General features: G+C 31.4%; 1 protein-coding gene across 2 annotated transcripts in view; it reads left to right on the top strand.

The window, feature by feature from the left end:
- LOC113400653 (unconventional myosin IC) overlaps positions 1–23,934 on the top strand; it is a 47,506-nt gene that overhangs the window by 4,670 nt on the left and 18,902 nt on the right. The window contains exon 1 of one of the 2 annotated variants that reach the window (XM_064216601.1): positions 5,847–6,160. The exons of the other annotated variant lie outside the window; for it this stretch is intronic. The gene's annotated coding sequence lies outside the window, so the exon portion shown is untranslated. Of the gene's footprint in view, positions 1–5,846; positions 6,161–23,934 lie in introns of those variants that run through there. 2 annotated transcript variants of the gene reach the window in all.

Raw genomic sequence — 23,934 nt, 5'->3', positions numbered from 1 at the left:
ATAGAATAAATATTTGAAATACTAAATAAGGATGTGTATTTAATAATATTTATAAATATAGATTTAAAAAATGTTTTAAACACTTTGAAAACCCTGAAACGTTCAAATAAAACGCTATTGATGAGATTGTATGACGTATCTGAGAAGTTTGTATTAGTAATAGACATTCTAGGTTAATCAATTTATGATGCCATTCGATATATCTTTATTACATTGATATAAGTTCTGTTGTAACGTTTAAAACATAGTCAAGAAACGTTTGTGATGAGAATATTTGAGGATAGTCGGTATAGTGGCTGGCTTAGGACGCCGAGGACCAGACCAGACCTCGAGGTTCTGGGTTAAATGACCTAGGTTGTAATCAAATAAATAATTTAATTTTTCTGTTGATTTTTTATCAATAATTGTCTAGTCGGCTAGAGATCTTATCCGTTGAAAGGGTTTCGATTCGAATTTTAAATAACATCGCTGCTCCCTTTTTTATGCATAAACATATATATGATACTTTGAATAAAATTAATTTCAATAAAAATAAAATTAAGTTTCATGTGTAATTATATTCTCAGCTCTGCATCTCTCTCATGCGCCGGCGCAACGGGAACTTTGTACATACGTAATATACTAAAATTCATTCAACCATGTAAACATAAAACATGTTTTAAATCACCTACATAAATAGCCAGCTATTTATAGCTTATTAATAGTTTATTAATTTTGGACTAGAGTCGCGGAGGATCGAGCTCAATGGAGAGAGCTGGAGGAGGCCTATGCCAAGAGGCACGCCGAACTGCGTGACATATTATAAATAAATAAATAAATATTGTATTGTTTGGTATTTGTACTGTGGTTCGGAATAAAAGGGCTTTATTATTAATAGTTTTTTTTACGTTAAAAAATGAGCATACAAATTATATAATCAGTATTCACACACGCATAATTCTATACCAAAATACCACACGTATGAATACTATGCTATGTGATTCAATCAGCCCTCTATTCTTGATGTACTCAATCTTTATCTCTTTTTGAATGAACAACATTAGGGAGTTAACGAAATAAATAGACTTTCACTGCTTTTATCATATTATATTTTCCTTTTGGTCTACTGGCTACCATATAAGGCCACATACATACTCCATGGATCTGGGTCAAATTTCAGATCAGAAAAAACAAAAAACTTAAAAAAGAAATTGAGTTCTACACTCGTAAAGTATCAGTCCGAAGTGTGGAAGTTGCTTGGTTGGTTGGTGCCTCGAAAAGGATGTAGAGCCCTTGATCCTAAGATTGAACTTTTTCAGGGGCAGTAAACATTTTAGAAATGTGGATTTTATGAGCTAACTTTGTTTTTGAAAAATATTAAAGAATTATTTTATTTGAATTTGATTTTTTTAATTATTTTAATATTTTATTATTATTATTAAATTATTTGACCTTTTAACTAACTATAAACAATTCCAAATATGTAGACCCAATACGCATACACCAAGTAAATACTTTAATGTCATTGTTAAATCCGATTCACACGATTACCGTATTCTAATGAGTTGATGTAATCTATCTCAGAGAAAGGTTCTGGACGTACATACTTATAATATTAATGTACCTATTTTATTGCTATATAAGGCAGCAGATTCTAGATACCGAATTTTTGGGTTTGGAAATTCCCAGTAAGCTCTCGGAAATTTGAAGTTGGCAGTTTACTACCCAGTACCTTGTAAAGCATGTAAACGTACTGGATGAGAGCTTTTGTCATTGTCGTCTCACTGAATTACGAGAATTCGGGAATGCAGAGTGCACCTGTGTTTACGCACACACTTAACACAATAACTGTGCAGTTAATTAAGGAATAGCTGCTGTGACCGAAATTAGTCTGGAGGACATGACTCTCAATTTATTACAGACAAAAAATAAAGCAACATATTTATTACTTACATCTAAAATAATAAACCAAGTGCGAGTAGGATTCGCGCACGAAGGGTTTCGTACCATTATCGATAAAACGGCAAAATTGGTGTCTGTTGAATGGAAGCCCCCTTAAATATTTATTTTAATCTATTTTTAGTAACAAAGAAATACATCACCTGTAAACATTTCAAGGCTAACTATCACGGTTCATGAGATACAGCTTGGTGACAGACAGATAAACTGACCGAAGGACGGACACGGAACGGGTACGGAACCCTAAAAATTTTAAACACAATGAAATGAATATTGATAACATAACATTGAAGACATTGAAGTGTCTCATTGTGCTTTGTAATTTTGATGAACACACTATTACGCAATATATTATTATACAAGATATATGTATAAATCTATATAGTTTATATCCAGAGGATCGAAATTGAGATTCAACGGGAAAATGCTGCTATAATTCTAGCCACCATTCCACGCGGTCATAATTTCTTCAGCTATTTTTTTTTTATTTTTAATTAAGTTCTTAATAAATATTTTATAATATATTATGAATAAACAACAAAGTCATTTATTAATTAATTGCAGCTACTAACAATATGTTTTCACTATTATAATTTCCTAATAATTTATACATATTTGTTTAGTCATAAAGATGAAACTAACTACATACTTGCAATAACGATAATGGCAATGGCTTTCACCATTATCCTTACTCGTAAACATTATCATTCAAAGCAGATACTTAAAGGTAAATTAACATTACTTATGAGAAAGGACAAATTAAAACACTGACGGCCTTCCATTGACGCTGACGTTACAAGCCGATCTCTCTTTCTAGCATCAGTAAATTGACAATAGAAAGAAAGAGATAAAGCAATGTGTAACAATGTAACAATTTCTAGATAACTTTTATTAATAAGGGGGGAAGGCAGTGAAGTCAAATGTCGATTGAATCGGTATCACATTTCTTATTTTCCAGAAGAAGATTTTACGCTATAATCGGTATGCGCACGGACAAATTGCCACCTATTGAATGGTAATCACAATCCATAGTCAATGGGGCTGTAAAAATAATCGCCCTTCCTTGGGTCACCAATGCGCCACCAAGCTTGGGAACTAAGACGTTATGACGACCTCCGTGGTCGAGTAGTGTGTACACCGGTTTTCATGGGTACGCCACTCCGAGGTCCCGGGTTCGATTCCCGGCCGAGTCGATGTAGAAAAAGTTCATTAGTTTTCTATGTTGTTTTAGGTCTGGGTGTATGTGGTGCCGTCGTTACTTCTGATTTTCCATAACACAAGTGCTTTAGCTACTTACATCAAAGTAATGTATGTGATGTTGTCCAATACTTATACTTGTTGTCCAATACTTATGCCTCTCGTGCCTGTAGTTACACTGACTCACTAAACTTTAAGACACATATTGCTGATTGGTGGGTTGAATATATCATGATACAACCAAGTGAATAGCGTAAAATATTAATACGCCCAACTAACAGTGTCAACTAACTAATCATAATTTCTTAACGGAAAATCTCAATAACTTGTATTGACCCGACCGGTCCCGAACCCAGTAACTTATGATCTACAGCCATATAAACTGGCATCTGAACTAATGACGTAGTAAGCAGGAGTTAGTACAGGGATTATATATATCACCGTAGAATTGTAAATACACTACTCAAAATTAAACGTCAACAATTTCGAAAGTTTATATTTGGGTTAGGTTAGGTTAGAGTTTTTTAAATTTAACTTTAATTAGCTTCGGTAGATTATAATCTACCGAAAAGTAATGCGTTAAATTGTAAGCAGTATGTAACGGTTCACAATCTTTCGACAGTTCACAATCTCGCGAGATAGATTATAATATAACGGTATTTACAATTTTACTGTGACATATCCAAATCGTTGTCTAGTTCGAGCCTCAAAAATTTCAATACATTTGAAATGAGTAATTTAAAAATAAAACCGGCTTCGTCATCTCGACGCGACACAAGGATCTGAGATGTGATTCATACAATATTTAATCATAGCTTATGTGTGTGGGATATATCAGTAATTCTTTAAATCGTTTTATAAGTAATTCTGTTACTCCACCTATATTAGTAACTAGCGGTGCCCGCGACTTCGAGCGCGTTTGAATTTAACAAAAACGTTATTATTGTAGCCTAAGTTACTCCTTATTACATCAGCTATCTGCCAGTGAACGTCCCGTCAAAATCGGTCCAGCCGTTCCAGAGATTAGCCGGAACAAACAGACAGACAGACAAATATTGAAAAATATGTTATTTTGGTATATGTACCGTGTATACAATAAACATTAAGTAAAAAACGGTTATTTTAATATGAAGAAATAGCCACTTCAATTTTATTATATGTATGTATATTAAAGGTGTGTAAGCTTTTCAATAACTAGCATGGTGCACTTAAAAGGAGTAACCATTATATTAATAATTACATATATATAAACATAATTAAATGTTATAAATATTTGATATAAAAACTTAAGAAACAACTGTTACAAGTTTCTTCTTAAAAATAATACTTATTAACAATGAGATATAAACACACAAAACAAAAACTTTAATGGATATAATTATTACGGGTATAGTGCATCTGGCGTACCGCCAAATATAATCAAAAACAGTGAGATTTTAAAAAAAGACAATTTTACGACTTTTAAATGACATATTCCTAACACGTTTTGAAATTAAAAAATATATATAGACTTTTCTAGATTTTTATACCATAAAATGAGTTATGTTTACATGAAGCGCATGTGATATTCACCGTATAATTTAATTTTATACGTTATTCCTATTACAACCTTCCTGATCGCGGAAGGCCGTACTTTATTTATTTCCTTTTCCTCGTAATGTTTGTTTTGAAATTTTATATACAACTTGCATGCATGTTTTAATCTTTCCTTATTCGTGAATTTACCCGTAGCTCCGTTTGCAGAGTAATATAATTAATGTCTCCCAAAACCTATGTTACGCTGGAAAGTACACATTTCTCTGATGTCATACTACACACACACACAAACGCACATACACATACAAATATAATGTTTTAACCGTTGATCTAATCTTGTAACTGAAGTCAAACCTGTTCCAAAAAAATCGTTTGAGCTGAAATTTTGCACAAACTTATAGTACTAAATAATTACGTCATACCATTCATACAAGAATTTAATATAAGCTTGTTATTTAAATTATTTTTAATTAACTTAATTTTAATTAACTTAATTTCGATACCTTGATATGGAAGTAATCCGATCAAAATAACAATTTGAAGGCAATTAATCGACAATTAAATAATTTATGTATGTTAGGCGATCCATAGTAACATCGCTGATCTTAAAAACGTGCTCGAACAATCCTTGGTGGGTGATTAACCTATTAGCATAAACATTCAAACCTTAACACACACATATAAACACAGTTTTAATTACACAGTGTTACAGAAATATTACCTTGCTCAAAAGTTAATGGCATAGAAATTATTTTAATAGAAATTACTTAACGATTTTTCTATTAAGAATATTTCTCATAAACTTTATGACATAATATATGTAATAATTACTAAACACATTGCAAGGAATTTATTTGTTCAACAAGAAGGTTGTATATAATCATATATATTCTTTACATATAATTAACGAATGATTAAAACATGTGTTCTACGTTTAAACACAGGCTTTATGAGCAGCTAGTATGAATTTAAGATTACCTACTCTTATTTATATTCAGTTCAGAAGTAACAAGTTCCACATTCATCGAACTGTTTATATAATCTTGTGTCATTTTAATTTCGGAATCGTATCATCTGCATTACACTATTCAGTACAAAACGAACACTGTGTAGCAAATGGAAAACGCATGATGACACAACGCGAGCTCTCACTTGACCGGTCTCGCGGCTGACGCCAGTTTACCGCCAACGCTTGCATGGGTTTCATGTCAACCGACACCACGACGGTTACTGTCCGTTAACGTAAACGTCAAATTTTAATAATTCTTCTTTAATAAACTTGACAGTGTGACTTATTGTACAAAAAAAGGAGGTCATAATCGTTCGGAAACTTGCGTCATAGATTCACAAGTGATAGATAAGGTGATAAGCGGAATCGATATATGTTTTTTTTTTTTAATATAGTACAAAGTTTGGGAGTTTTCGTAAAGTGATGCAGCGGGAATGTGCATTGTCGGATGTATTATAATCGAGTTTTGGCTTGAACGAGGTGAGTGTCTTTTCGCGAACTGAGGTCGATGACTTAGACTTTACTTAAAATTATTTTTATTAATTACACTTGAAAAATATAATATTTCTAAAGGTTTAAACGTATTCTAAAGTTCAGATTTTTTATAGTTTGCAACATGTTTATATTTAATTTTCCATATAGATACTTTAATTGGCCAAAATATAAATTAAAAAGATCAAGTATTTCCCTAAAAGTAATGAAAAGCTTTTGATTCGCTTCGCCGAAAACGGAGAATTGGGTCACATGCACAAAATTGCAACATAAATTCATAATTAGAAAGAGGTGAACACAGAGTATGAAGGCGAATGCATTCGAATTATGAATACTAAATTTTTCTTATGAATACAGCAAAGCAATGTTAAAAATAGAACGCTATTAAAATATTAATTCCTATTTAAAATAAAACTTGAATCTACGATTACTTTCTACGATAATAAAAATATAAATAGAATAAGGCCAAAGTCTTATAAAATAGAAGTTGATTACAAAAAATATGAACCTATATGCAAACTACAAAAACCGTAATTTATTACTAATTGGAGTCAAACTGTAATATAAAAATTATATATAAATTAATATAAAAAAAAATCCAAATGTCAATAATTAAAAGCGACTTGACAAAGATGTCATTTTATTTCTGTTTTACAAAAATAGAATAGGTGTTTCCAAATTTAAATTTTGTCATTCCTTGACTTATGTTTAATCAATAATATATTGTTTTGTATTCCTCATTGCGCGTTACATTATGCCACATCTAAAAGCTGTAAACAATATGACCTAACGCGTTTATTACATTGATTAAATTTCATGCCTCATTTATTATAGTTTGATTTGAATCGTTATTACATAATTCTTAATAAATGTTTATTCAGATTCAATCAGCTGTAGCATGGGAGTTCATAGCTCAGGTCATTGACGCCTGGTATAAAGGTCTGCGCCATTTTTTCTTTATCAAAAAGTTTTTATTCATGTCTACACAGATTAAATACCTATGAAATTGTTGTATTATTTAAAAGTTATGAAATAATGGATTATAAACGGCCTTCGTTTTGTTAACGATTGAGGTAACTGGAGCAAATCTTCGTATATCGTAATCTTGTGGTCGATTTAGATATGGAAATTTATTTGTTTCGAATTTGTATATTTTTAGCATTTATTAATTTGTCGCCAAACAACGCGATTGTTTTGCATTTCTGCATAATTAAGAGCTTACAAATTAATGGGGCTGTTTGTACGATAATAATATACTACGGTACATTTCTTTTTTCCTGTAAATATATTTAAAGGGGAAAACAATCGTTTTTTTATGATAATATACTGTACCGGATTAAAAGTAGGCTGCCCATCTTTTCTATATTTTTAGGATTTATTGTCAAGTCGAAAACAAATCTATAATCTAAGAAAAAAATGTACGCAATTGTAACGTAGTAGACACGTAATATATATAAAATAGCTGACATATACTACGTGTCTATATAAATATAACTTAATATCTTACAAATTAATTTTGCATTAATATTTTTTTACCATAGTATCCTCTAAAATATTTCATTCATCTAAATCAACTACTCAACTGTGGTACAAAAGAAGACTTTGATCAACTTAATTTTTTTTTAGGATTGGTAAATAGACCACCTGATGGTAAGTGGTCACCAACGCCTATAGACATCAGCGCTGTAAGAAATGTTAGCCATCCCTTACTTCGCCAAGGCGCCATCGCATCGCCACTAACATTGAGAGCTTGAGTTTTTATGCTTTTAATTGCATTTTTACTGTCCCGCATTAAATAAGACTACGGTAACAACATTTATTACTTGTGCAGTATGTCTCGCTACTAGAGTCAGTTGTTGTCAATTTGCTAACTAATGTCACCTGAGAATGGTCCACCGTGACAGAAATAGGTCAAGACATGATCATAATATGTTTTATCAATAATACACGTTGTCTCATCAATGGTCGTATTTATGGTTACTCTAATAATGCAATAGACGATTGACTCATATCCAATAAATATTTTAATAAATGATGTCACCCTACGATATGTTTACTTAAATCAATTCTCGATGTCATTGTCCATATTATAAAGCTAAAGAATAGTTATAATACGAGACTTGACGCATTGTTAAAAAATGGTAGATGTCATAATAAATAGTTTAAAAAGAATCAGAAATATATAATAGTTAATTTTTTTTTTTTTAATATATATAACCATGAATACTTAACGTTGTTCGTATTAACCTATAACTCTATTGAGTCGAAATTTTTTATTAGGTCTTGTTAGACTTGCGTCACAAATTTGAAATTGGAAACGGCATGGCAGTGCGATTCTGTAAGAATTCACTTCATATCTTATTCGTGAAATGTTGACAACCGGCTTAATTTTGATATGTGTATCCTATAAATTAACGATTATAGTCTTCTAGTTCGTGTTCTGCGGTGATTTTCGAGTTTCTACTTACAGAATACGTCTACAGATTCGTTTGGTTTCCATATCATAAGTTAAATAGAGTTTAGTACCTGGTCTAGTCCATCAGAAAATATTTTAGATCAACTAGAAGCGATTAAATTTGTCACAATAAATCATGTAACACATTAACTTATTACCTACGGAACACATACGAATAAAAACCGGTTTGCTGTATTCTAAGATGGAATTTGATCAAGAATAAACAATCCGGACATGAACTCGAATCTAAGTCGGACATGATCGTTTTCGGCTATATTCGTGTTAGAGATTTAAATATTTATATTTTTGGGCTATGGTTGAATTTTGATACAGAAATTTATATATATTTCGAGATATTTATTATATTTAAAAATACAAACATAATTATTTCTTAATGACTACATAATACTTATGTTAAACAGTATAAGAATGCCTTTGGTTTACTATAAAAAAATGTAATTTAATTAAACTAAAGATAAATTTATTCTGTTGATATATTTAGTAAATGACAAATAAATATAGTAATTCCAGAGCTAAATTATATAATTTCGACCAAAATAAAAAAAAAAAAACTTACTTTTTAAAAGTAGTCTCAATTTACTCCAAGCCAATTTTTACTACAAAATTTATAAAATAAAGAGTCTATATTTTAAGAAAATAGTAATTCAAAAACGTAATAGTATAAATCATAATGAGTCAGACGTGTACTCAGCTAAATAAATACGAGCAATGCGTTCATTATTCTACAATGGTCATTAATTTACCTATTATTATATGCTGTGTATATACAAATGATTATAATGCCTTGTTAGTCTTTAATATATCTTTAATCTTAGCATTAATTGTCTGTTGAATCAAATCTGTTTACAACAGAACGCCAGAACGAAAACTTATTAATAGACCACCTATATAAATAATTTAGTCATATTATAAAATATCTAAATAAATACTATTTTTGTATCAGCTTAGGTACATTCAAAATTATATATTATGACATTGTAATGAATCCTAGTAAAGATAAAATTTAATAAATTAAATTCAATAAAGAAACCCAAATATTATTTTATAGCGTTATGAACAAACTTATGTTTGGTCCGACCTAACCACACGGATTTGGGATAAGGCTGTCTGAACGCGGCCATCGAACCACACGGCACAATACTCCCAGCAGACTGTAGACTAAGCATGATGCCGATAATTCCGTCAGATTGTACTACATCCTCGCACAATGCACTGTTCAGAGCCAACTAAAGATATCGTTTGACAGAATAACCGACATCTCGTATCCATATTTGGTAGATTTTTTATTTGGATAGGAATCGAGCGTATCAAACACTTTAATCAATCCACTTCAAATCGCCGGTCGTATTAAGTATTTATGGTAATTAACGATTAAAATACCGGCTCATCAAACGTGTATAGACTGCGGGGAGTCAATATTTTAATAATTAATCAGGGCCTCTACGCGAACGGATATCGTTTGTCGGCGAATCTGTATTCCGGAAGAAGGCCTACAGTTTTTTATTGCGTTAAAACGAAAAGTGACTAATATAATACTAAGACAGTCACTTTTATGTCCGTGTGAAAAGTAATACCTCTTTAAGATTCGAAAGCAATCATTTATTATTTCCGTAAAATTGGATAGCATAGAAACGAATAAGGTCAACGATTTGAGTGACAATTTTTTTTTTTTAACAGACTGCGAAATCTTATACATTATTCAAATAGTAAAAATATGAAAAAGTAATATTCATAACTATTTTGTGTTAGGATACTTATATTTAACAAATAAGACCAAGTTTACTGGTTTTTTATTGAACTAGTAAATCTCCACATGTATGTTGTCCGGAATTCGTAATGTTTCTATTATTTTGCTAGAGTTTAGTATTTTAATATGACTAGAACAACAATAATACAGACTAAATTAAAAACTTTCAATCGAAATACGGATATAAATAAAATCTTCTTTTTAATCAACAATAAACACAACCACAGATAAATGTAAGTCGTCACAACAAATAGTTTTCTACGCAAATAATAATCATAAATTTTCAATATTTCCTTATGCCATTGTCGCGTTTACTATTGTTAACTCATTCACAAACATAAACATATACTTATCAACAATACTGGGAAATATTGTAGAACCATTTCGCTTTCCCAAGCTAAGCCTATTGATATAAATTCTCTTTCCCGTATCTTGAGAAAAAAAACGGAACCTACCCATACCAACATGCAAATATATTTTTTGTGTTTTTTTTTTAATTATGAACCAACGTAATGCAATCTAAAGCTGAAATAGGTAAAAAAGTCAAAAAAATGTGTTTAGTTTGACCGCATATAATGTAGACTTGCTAATGTTCGTTTTTTGCCGGCTTTAGGGATGGTTGTCCTGCTGGGAGTTGACTAATTACACACAGTCGAGGTAAACATAACGAGTCACATAAATTAATTAAAACTATTCTACTATAATAAACACAATTTTTCATTAGCCAGAATATATATCAAATTAGCCTAATTATTAATTTAAACAATTTAAAGGTGAACGTAAACACGTTTTGATAAAAAAATGGAAATGACATTTAATGAATTAAGTAGCTATAAGATTTCGTACATTAAAAAAGTTTATGTTCCGATTCAAATATGGCCTCTTTAAAGAATCATTTTCCCTGATCATACAACAAAACCGTGGACAGTAGCTACTGCAGTAAGAATGGACAGGCTTCCCGCTTCGCCTGTTTATTGTACAACACACTTAGGGACGTGTCATGATGTGGGTCACGCCACACCCTCCCGGCGCACCTTCAATGTCGACGAAAGGCTTTTGACATTTACAAAACACTTTTTAATCTACTTTAAAAGATTACAATGTAACCGACCTCCTTTTTTAGAAACTGACGAACAGTACTGGTGAATTCGATCGCGTGATTTTTTTTCTATATAAATTAATTCGCACCACATTACGCTATCAGTGTAAAGAACAAAAAACAACTACAGAGCGTCGCTCATCAGGAGATCTAAGATGTTTTATGCCTAGTGCCGGTATTTACTGACTCACTATTCAATAAACCGACTACAAACAGTACACCATCAGAGCAATACTTTTATTGCTATGCAACGGTATGGTAACTAATGGAACGTCATTTTCATCTACGTAAATACGTAAGCTTGAAACGAATACATTTTGTACTCAGTCGAATGAGAACTGCCTTCAAAGTATGTTATTCTATAGAACATGAAAACAAGCATACATTTGTACACACAATTCATTTATTAATATTCCCTGATGGCAATCCGTTCAATCGATGAAATGTCTTCAAATGCAGTCGAAATGAAAATAGTCTGTATAATCTAGCCAAAACAGCCAATACTCAGTATAAAAGATACGTTAAAATTATTATTCGTCGTTCATGACTGATGCTTATTTTCCAATATTCCGCAGAACATGATTGTCAAACGTCAAAGAGTGATATGCAAAACTGGCTGTAATAACAATAACATTTAAAGGATACACGTATCAAAATTGCGTATCACCTTAAGTCGATTGTAGATATTTCCATTCCAGCACTACTGATTTCAATTACAATCAGTATAAACCGCCATTTATAACATTAATCATATTCCAAATACGAATTTTACAATTACCCATCGTAATATTTTTTAATGTTTAACGCTCAAAGGTATAAATTATTGTAAGCAAAGTAACGATTGTTTATTAGTGTAGTTTATTTTTCGTCGTTTAGTTCGTCGTAGTGTAGTTTATGTGTCGTGGTTTATCTCACCCCTTTATGCCTTCGTGAGTCATAATGACATTATTGAAGCATTTAATCGCTAGTTCGTGTCCAACAAATAGCCACCCACGAATACTTTGAAGAACTTATTATTATTAGATATATTATTAGAACAATAAAATTAAACATGAATCCCATAAAATAAAAAAATACAAGTCTCGCTACATACATAGTTCATTTAACAAGAAAGGTTGTGAGATTTCATGCAAAACCAAGTTAGTTATTTTATATATTATCTTTATCGTAAATTGTTTCCTAAATAATTACGAACATATTTTTAGTGACCGAATCGGTATTAAAAATATAATTATTTCTATAATAAATAAAATTTAATTTGTATTTTTTTGCTGACTACTCATAGCCGTCCCACGCACACTAAGACATCTTGTAAACACGAGCGTCATTCACCCATACTAATGCTAGATGATAATAATTTAACGTGGAGGGGCGTGCCTTCGTAAAGGAATAGATCTATAACCGCCTCGAAAGAGAGACGATTTTGAATTTAGAATGAGTTGCTATAAAATAGGCCAAATACGTCAAGCACGTAACTATATAATGTAATTATACATTAAGTTTCTAAACACATACATCGCGCTTATTCATCCGTTCTTGTATGTTTTTTTTTGGTAAAGGCGTGTCCTCTTGGAGAGTTCAAGGTTGGTACACATGTGAAGCGCTCAGGAGTTCGCTTGTTGTAATTTCGAACACAAATTAAACGTATAAAAACAAGCTTATCTAGAAATAGAACAACTACTAGTAGCTGGTTAAGTACCACGTAATAATTAGTATTTCTTGTGTTTCGGTTCGAAGTTAGAGTGAGATAGAAGAAATAAGGGACAAAACATTATTCCCATAGTTGGTTATAGATTATATTTTTACAGTGTATGCTCTGGACAACCTTTTAAACGAAATCTGCATGTCTACCTATTATAAAATTTAGAAATATAGATATATATTTTAATCCCATAATACTCATTTTTGCGTATAACTATAAATATATTATGCTGTAAATTTATAGAACACTTCACGATTCAAAATATTTTCATTTTATTTAAATTGCTGTTTACTTGTGTTTCCATAATATTTTAAAATATAATTTACATACAGACATAGTATTTTAAGGTTTTATTATTACACACAACGCTAATGTCACTGTCGAACGTTCAAGTCGTTCAACCTCGATGATTCATGTTGCAGCTAATTTGTCGATAATACGAACTTTTGGCGCCTTATTGTGAATTATCTATAATTTGTATAAACTACTTGTCAATAAAAAAAACATACGCGACAAAAACTTTCTAAAAAAATTTAGTAAATATATGGTCTGATTCGTAATAATATATTTCATGACTTATTCCGTAAGCATTAAAGAAATATCTTGTTTTGTTTGTTATAATCTGGCGATATTGAATTATTCTTAAATTGAATTTAAATACATTTACACACTTTATTAAAGTATTAACTAAGGAATATTTTTTTTTGGCTTTTATTTGTGAAAAGAGGGCACAGATTATTTCAACTAAGGAAGGTTTTATATTTTTCAAATGACAAAAAAAATTGAAGAAATTGTCAAACCTAACAAAGAGCACATATTTGAATTTTAAAACAAATACAGAATTTTGTAAATTATTAAAAAAAATACAAAAAATATTTGCATTGTTACATACATTTCGTTTATCTTCATTCAAATCGTGAAAACGAGTGGGTACTGTTTTTTGCCAGCTCTTCTCAGTATCTACATTAGGTACGAAGCGGTAGTAGATTCTTATATAATATAATCTTGTACAGGCGATTCGCAAGTGCTTGTAAACCCTACTTGGATAAAGTACTTATATTGATTTGTGATTTTTTGAACATTTATAAATAAATATCTTGTATAAACAGAATCCACTGCTATTGCAAATTTACTGTAGTTGACAGATCTAATCGCAAACTCAAATATGAATCAAAAAGTTTACTGTAAAAATATACACGTGTAGGTGTGTACTTAACATATTAAATTCTAGTTATCGCCCGCAGCTTTGCTCGCATTTTGGGAGTTGGTCTTCAGGTGTTAGTAATAAAAAAGCGCCCTTGGAGTTCGAGTTTGTGTCATACCCATTTTTTTCAGGTCCAGAATTTGGTCCAGAGGTTTGGCCCGGAAAGAGCAACAGACAAACTAGCAGAGTTATTTTCTCATTTATAATATTAGTATAGAATGTTAGTATAGATAAGTAAACTTAAATGACTTATACGATTAGTATGGACACACAATATCCGCTTTGTTTTTAAATATGTAATTAGACCTCAACAACTATAGATAAAGTTCAACTATATCACGTAGGACGAGATACGGCACGTGCCCTTTTCTTTGTCCATAATACGTCCCTGAGGGGACGCTATGCTGTGTGATAAATACAAAGCTAAAGAAAATAGAACTATTTATACTAACCTGACTATGATACTGAATACTGACTTAAAAAGATTATATATCCAGTCACAGTGAATATATAAAAGATGCTTTTTTATCTGTACCATTTATTGTCATTCCAAAAAATACTTTACAGAAAAAAATAGCAGAAATATTTTTTTATGTAACGTTTCTCGAAGAAGTAGCCTGTTTCGATTATTATTAAAATCTACACATGTATGACGTTAAATTCCAACGCAAAACGCAGTGATCATGTATTAAATACTCTTTGTTAAAGATTTCCTAAAGTTTTTTATTGTTTTTTTACACTGGGGTTTTAGCCAATTTTAGTCATTGAAAACTGTGCAAAAGCCTCTGATCAGTTATAGAAAAACTGTGACTGATATCATATATAATATTGTTTTATAAACAACGGACAGAATAGCCTACAAAACTTGCGTTCCAACTTGCCGACAGCATTGCGTCACGCTTTGACACACGATCTTTGTTACGGACCTCGTCTTTTGTTACTATTTGTACGCCTTTTCTCAGTATCAAGTAACGTACCCAGTAACATTGCTTCCTGATAGCTTACTCTTCTATTAATTACCAAAATACATTTTCATATTTAATAGAATAAGCAATTTGCGAATATGGAAAAGGCGTTTGTCTTCCATCTCAACTGATGGAAAGTGTCAATGAAAGTGTGCGACGAAGGTGGTACACGCCCATCCAAAAGAAACCTGTTCACTCTACTCTTAAAGGCTCCAGAGTTCAACTCATCAGGAAAAATAGACCCAGGCAGGTCGTTCCAAATTTTGGCGACTCTCACCAAAAACGAGCTGTCAAACCGTTTAGTTCGAATTTTGGGTATGTCAACAACGTATGGATGAAACTTTTGCCTGCGCCTAGTAGTCCGATAAAGGACTACAGACTAATTATGTTATTCGACAAAAACAAATTACATTTCAAATGTCATATATTATAATTTATGTTTATTTCACAAGTGTTGTTATAACCGCAAAACTTCATGAATTATACTATTTACGTGTATATAACACAACACAATTTAATTTTATGAAAAAAATTTGTACATACATTTTTTTATAATCAGATAGACATAAAACTTTATTGTTATCTACTTACTAAAAACTAACTACCTAGTTAGAATAAAAGTGAGAATAATAGAAATTAAAGCATCAACCTCAAAAATTACTACATATTTTCTGACTAATATTATAAATGCGAAACTGAGCTTGTTTATTAGTTGCGTAGTATTGGCCATTATGAAATTTTGCATACACCCTCTATGTAGTGTAGTGTGTTCAGCAAAGGACATAGAGTATCCAACAACTGCCACTCTTTTTCTTTATTTCTTGCCATTCAGGCAGTCGCGGTCGTCATAAAGTGGTGGCTGATGTTAATCTCTTCAGGATATTACGCCATTTCTCCTTGGCAGTTGTCATCCTAGTACACTTATGTTATTGTCCATCCACCACAGATATGATTTGGTCAGTCATCGTCCGACAGCGAGGTCTGATACCTTTAACTCTGCCTTGAACGTAGGAATTATATGTAGTCAGCATTTCTTCTTGAGACGTGGCTGAATAATTTTAAAATACTATATGCCATTCCTGATATTTTTCTGCCTGGCATTTATTAATCCTGGCTATTGCCAGAGTATTCCTTCCGAAAAAGCCTACTCTCATTTTGTACCTTTAGTATCATCCCGTGACGTTATAAATAATTTGTGTTTAGTTTTTAAGTGTGCACGAAGTACTTAACAACATAGAATTAGTTTTATTAGCTTGTATTACCTGGAGTCGAAAATCAATAAAAAGGTGCTCGATCCAATCAGAAATTCGATCGGTACGACCTTACCCCCCTTGCCGATTCACCCCAAATCACTATATCAAAAATATAACCGATTACAAATTGTTTCTTCATAATTAAAATGGAACGAAAGAAGATGTGTAATCCCGAAACAAAATTAATGAACTAAAACAAACGAAATTTCCAAATTGGTTTATAAATGTCAGAGCTGCGAGGTAACAATTATAAAATAAAAATTAATACTTAATAATAGAACAGAACTGATAATCTCCTTCTATTTTTGAAGTCGGTTGAAAAGTATAATAGTTTTTTACATGTTATTGCATAAATATCGGACACAAAAGACGTGTATATAATACACTGGAAGAATCAAATGTACATGTTTCGCAAACGATAACAAAATAAGAAACAATAATACTTCATGGCCTCACATTGAAATCTTACGACATAAAACGACATTAGATTTTTTATAAATCACTTTCACAATTAGGTACTAACACAATCCGACATTTTGTTTAATCAAGTAAAATGAAATAATTACGATATATTTCGAAAATATAAACGTATTGACATTTTGAAATTAGTCCTGAGGGTTGGTGATTAACACCGTGAAGTAACGTTTTGTTTAAAATTCCAACACATAAATTCAACCCACAGGAAGAAGCTTAGCTACCTAATAACGCTTCGATCTTCATTTTCGAAGTAAAGGGGCCTTTTGCTACTAGTTTTGAATGAGAAACTCAAAAGCTACTGTTTCCATATAAATAGGTATCACAATATTCAAAGGATTCGCGTATTGCTTGGATACCAAACTTAATATTCAAAGCGCTGAGTGACCAATGTTGGCTTCCAAATGTATAAATAACTGTTCATTCCTAATTCGACAGTTTGATTTACTGAATATATTATTCATTGAGACTTTCTCTTTAAAATAAACAATGTCCTAAAAGGTAAAAGCCGTTTGACATGTTCAAGTTAACTAATAAAAAAACGCACATAACATATCTTACAAATAAAGGTGCGAATATATCCGAATTCCAAGATTAGTCAATGAATTCAAAAGCGAAAAACCTTCTTCCTCTCTGATTAATATATTATTGTATATGTACCTAAGTATTTCAAAACTTGTTCAACTATTTTATGAAAGGCCCGATACCTTGCAAAAAAATTCGAGTTTGTACAATAAAAGACAATTTTATATGTTCCTTTAATGGAATACAAATTTATGGACACATATCTTAATAGTATTAAATAATTAAAATTAAATTGGAGAAGTCGGAGTCACTAAAGATATTTACTATTTTAATTGTAAAACTTTATCGTCATGACGTAAATAGACTGGTCTGTTAGTTTTAATTTTATTTTGTGGGTTCTTATTTATATTTTGTTAAATGACAATAGTAATTAACATACTGTCCTTTTGCAGCTGCTGCTATTTGAAATGGCGCATTGCTATCAAGCATGTGTGTTTGACTTTTTATTTAAGGGTCAATTCTACTAATTTATAACTGTCATGATACGTTACCTATTGTATTCCGATCCAACTTAGACCTAACCGCAACTATTCCTCGCAAAAATAAACCTCAGATTAATCGTAACCGGGGGCAATTCTACTTATTTATTTCGGTTACGATATGATCCCGAATATAATCCGATCCAATTGTAACAAGATCGTTGCGTTAATCGGTTAATAGAATAGGAAAACGGCTGAACGATATCGATTAAATTTCGATTCGATTACGATAAAGTGACAATTTATTAGTAGAATTGTCGGCCAGATCACCTGCACAGGTGAGCGGAGCGTGTATTTGATAACAATACTTTACAATGTGGGCTGCAGCTTGTACTGCTATTTCACCGTATCTTAGCAATAATTATTTTCATTGAACCGTAAATCTTCACAACCTATATGTAACGTAATTTTCTGTATGTATGTGTTGGTTAAAAATGACGAAAGATTTGTGTGTAATTTTAAGGAATGTGATCTGATATACCCTGCAACTTACACATGACGTCATTCGTTTAATATTATTTTAGTAGAGTTTTAACTAAAATAGTACAACAGTACTCATAATAAAACAAAAATGCATTATAGATCCCAGTAATTTAGTGACCTAACCGGATTCATTAATTTCGAATTATTTCTTTCGAATCGAACGTCAACTTTAATTTATTTCTTTCCCTACAAAACCATTTGAGTAGATGCTCCGAGTGTTCATAACACGTAATCCTGGAAATTAACGCCGTAACAAAGTTAAACACACAGAATTTGTATACGGCTGTCTTTATTTAGCATGTGACCGTTAGGTGATTGACTCCGACGGCGTTTTTGGTAACAACTCGGGTATACCGAAATAGGTAACGAAGGAGATGGTATGGCAAGGCTGAGCTCGAACGACACGTTTTTGTAATATTTATATGTACGTACATGCACATATTTAATTCGTCATATTGATAAATTTCTAGGGTACTTAAATATATAGGCTATATAAAAAGGTAGGCTTTATGCTTCTGTGTATTATTTATCTAATTCTGTATATTTTATTTTAATTTTTTATAAAAATAAATTATAATCTGTAGAGAGAAACTGATACGAGTTACAAGTATAGAAAGAACTCATTAAATATTTTTTCTGCAGTTAATTGTAAACCTTATAACCTAATGCCTAAAATGTACCTGGCAATTACGTCTATAATTTCCGCGTCGATTTAAATATATATTATGAAACAATATTTTTAAATTTTAAAACTGAATAGTAAAAAATTGAAGACGCCACTTTCTAGTCGTCCTTCGAACTTTATAGCAACGAAATCTTTAAATGATGAGAATATTCTAGATTTAAAATGAAGTTTACCTTGTAATTAGACATACAAATCTGTATTTATTTATACAAAATACTTTACAACAAAGTTACCTTAAGATCTTACCTTACATGGGGTACTATTGACTAAAATGACAAACCACTTTTATTTTTTTTTCGCCATTTATGTATGTTAGAATATCAACCGGAATTTTTCTACCATTGATATTTTGGATACTTAACGCTTATTTATAATAATAACGTAATCATATATACCTAAGTGATTTGCGATAATATTCTTATAATTTTATACATATTTTTGGAACCAAATTTCTTTCACACGGCTTAAAGTAGAGTGAACTGCCAGAATTCGTCACGTACGGAAAAAGTGTTACGCCCCCTCCAGGTAACCTTTCCCTCTCTTTATCCGTCTCATTGTTTCTTTCAATCATATTGCTTTAACATTTTACTTTTACTTAGATTAGATTTAAACTTTTTTAAAGGATTTTAAAGGCATAATTAAAACGTGGAGCCGAGATGGCCCAGTGGTTAGAACGCGTGCATCTTAACCGATGATTTCGGGTTCAAACCTAGGTAGGCACCACTGAATTTACATGTGCTTAATTTGTTTATAATTCATCTCGTGCTCGGCGGTGAAGGAAAACATCGTGAGGAAACCTGCATGTGTCTAATTTCAACGAAATTCTGCCACATGTGTATTCCACCAACCCGCATTGGAGCAGCGTGGTGGAATATGCTCCATACCTTCTCCTCAACGGGAGAGGAGGCCTTAGCCCAGCAGTGGGAAATTTACAGGCTGATTAATTGATGTTATATGTAATTAAAACGTATGAAACGTACAAAACCTATCTGGTATGCACATGAACGAGCAACAGACAGACGTACATATTCGAATTTTAAATATAAGCATAGATAAAACTACCGACTGCTCTAATATCAAGTTGGTTTCGTTTTCTTCATAAACGTAAGAAGTGACCGCCCTTTAAGTGTCTTTCGTTATTTTCATTTGTCACTAAACTTAATAACAATGAAAGCTACAAAAGATTAATTAGCCTTCGCAAAGAATAAACAATTATAAATAGACGCGCCTCGCTTGATACTTCTTTAATGAAAATAACGAAACGGCAAACGATCCCGGGCCACGCGACGTCTTCAAAAACACACAAAAGACTCAAAATCAATCAAATCAATCTGATTTCATTCCTTATATTCGTAAAAATAATATCACATTCAAGTGAAACGATCCAGAGCCTAATCCGTGCAGGTGGTTTGGACCATTCCAAAGCATGTTAGCGGATGTTATTGTACGAATATAATATTGTCTGTCATTGGAAATTTTACTTATTGTCAAGCTTACTTATGTACATAAGGAATGAATGGAGTATAAATTAGTCTTTGTATGGCCATAACTATGGTGCAGCTCATATATTATGAATCACTCTTCTATCTAGGAATCTGACGTCATATGAATGCACAAACATCCTCAGCAATGACCTAGTATCCTGATCCGGTGCAGCGCGTAGGGTTGTCATTTTTTTTTACAAATTTATTCATGTCTTAGGAAACCAATACACAGTCCCTTTAATGTTATTTACTGTTAATGCCCCACAGCTCAGCTAAGGCTTCTTTTCCTTTGAGAAGAAGATTTGCAGCTGATTCACCAACTCTAATCTTATGTGGCTTGGTGAAAGAACTTCAGTGAAATTAGACACATGCAGGTTGCTTCACGGTGTCCGTCACCGCCGAGCACGAAATAAATTTTAAACACAAATTAAGCATATGAACAATAAGTTATGCTTGCCTGACTTTGAACCCAAATCGGTTAAGATGCAAACGCTTTAAACTCTGGGCCATCTAGTATTAGTTTAATGACTAGCTGCTCTGCACGGTTTCACTCGATTTAAGCCTTCCTGCCCGCCTGCATTTGGTGAAGCTTGATTTTTACAAAAATATTTTTCAAATTTGTTTGGTCGATTCAAAGTTTAACGCGACCAAAAAAACCTACAAACAAGCCCTTCCGCTTTATTTTATTAGTATTTAAGATAACTTACTAGTTTGAAGTTGTGTTTTTTTAATTATTTCTTAATGTACACGTGGAACAATTAGCCTACATTCCTGTCATCTCAAATCGTCAGTCTGAAGCGAGCCTTAATAGTTTATAAGTTACAAATTCCTCAAATTATGTGGTTTTAAGTATTTTTCAAATCTGGGTAAATTCATGTGCAAAATTTAATATTACAGCCCTGTGCAGCATGACCTAGTGGCCTAAATCCGGCGCATTGCGCTCCCCTATCTATGAGGAAATGACCAGTTTGTTCAGGAGAAATTAATCATTATACGCAAATGCATCACTACTACTAAGTACTAACCTTATCTACATACTTTATGTCATAGGATTTGTGTGAAAATACATCAATGACGTATTATATTGATTAAAAAATTAAAACTGTTTGAAGTAATTCATGCTCAAGCTATTCAATTAAACATGAAGTTACTAAAGAATGCATTTAAAATAAATACAATTTAGTTTTAGTATTTTTATTTGATTAATATATTAAATGCCAGAGCCGTTTAATGAATAATGTTATTTATAATTAATAATAATAAAGCAGTCGACCAAATTAATCATCTAACGTGATACACATTAGCACTGTAACCTTCCATAAACTTGGGTAAATAAGATTTTATGTTCCTTGGAACTTTAATTGAAAAGGGGGTGAACCTTCTATAATTGCATTAAGCCTTACGTGTCAATGGTTGTAAGGTTTTCCCCAATATTTGTATTGCCATATCACACATGTATAAATAAATTACAAAGCGAAATATCCCATCAAAATTATAATTAATTCACAAGTTTTTATCACATTCGATTTATAAAATTATATAATAAAATATAAGTAATACTTATTCATGTCATCAGATACTATCTTGTTATAATCTGGCAACACGTTTCTATATGATTAAGTGTTTATTAATTACTCATACCGAAAGAATTCATAAGATTTTTTATCACTGTTTAAATTTATTATTTCGTGTTATTTTATCATATTTTACGAATGCGATCTAAAATGATTATGGAAGAAGATGTATTGTCAACGGAATGGATGAAATGAAGTTAAATGTTGAAGAACCATAATGTTGACGTGGCGAAATTACATTTCAAGTAAAAACTTTAAAATGGTATTTCCCAACAATAGCATTTTGGCGCTTAAGCTTTTCTTCCTTTTCACTGACGGTGTAAGGTCCCGTTGCTGGGCAAAATCCTCCATTTCACTTGAAGAGAAAATTTGTAGCTTATTTTACGACACTGCTCTAATATAGGTTGAACGCACGTGCTTGACATAGAATTTGTCTTCGACACATATAATTTTCCTCACGATGTTTTCCTTCATCATCGATCGATGAATTAAAAAACTCTCTTCTTCTCCGGGCGGGAACCTGCAATCGGATAAAATTCTAATTAACAACCGAGCCAGCTCGGCTGTTTATTTTTTTATGTATATAATTCTATAATCAATATCTGATTAAGTTATCAACATATAAAATTTTTATTTATTTAAAATAATAAACTACGATGACACACAGTAATAATAATAAAAACGTTTAATAAAAATCAAAATGGCCGACAAAATCTGTCTAGTTTATTTGTTTCACTGATATAAGAAACAAATATTGTTTTAAAAAATATATATACTGACCTGCTTACTCAGACTAATAATCCGTATTGAGGAGAAGCCGTAGATCGCTGTCATAGACTAAATATCTTATGCTTAGACTTGTAATATTTATTCTATGTATTTCGATTCTAAAAATAAATATTATGAACCTCATAAATAATATTAGCAACATCGTAAATCTTTGAAAAAACGTATTCGTTTTTATTTAAATCTTATTTAAGAACTTATTAATTGGAAGAATAAAATTATTTTCATGCAAAATATTTGTAATAAATTATGATGACTTTTCAATGACATACAATTTTTTTCATCCATCAACATCCGTATTCATGATTTGATTAAAAACATAAAAAATATATCAATCACGACTAAAATAAAAAAAAAATCTAATTTAAATTTAGAGCACAAAATGCGCTTAGGTTTATGGTCACGACATTTTTCGCTGGAAACAATTTTCTAGGAAATTATTGGCGCCTTAAAAATATGTCAACTGAATATGAAAAACGTGTAATGCCATGATATTTACGCTAATGCCAGCAAGTTGACATTCTCGAAATATCAGGCGGCTAATATACTTTTTGGAATAATCATTATATACCATCCGATGTAATCGTTTTCAGTATTCCGTAATAAATTAAAAAAATCTTATACCTATTATTTCAAATCGAAATTCGAATCTGTCAAAAATTACAACATATTTTTTGTACAAAATTTTTGATATCAACTAGAACTAAAAACCTTTTTAAAACAAGGTTTATTTTTAATCTATGTCATCATTGTATGACTTGAACGT

This window comes from Vanessa tameamea, chromosome 13 (genome assembly GCF_037043105.1).
Source record: "Vanessa tameamea isolate UH-Manoa-2023 chromosome 13, ilVanTame1 primary haplotype, whole genome shotgun sequence".
Classification (NCBI taxonomy): domain Eukaryota; kingdom Metazoa; phylum Arthropoda; class Insecta; order Lepidoptera; family Nymphalidae; genus Vanessa; species Vanessa tameamea.
This window is presented reverse-complemented; position numbering and strand designations above follow the sequence as displayed.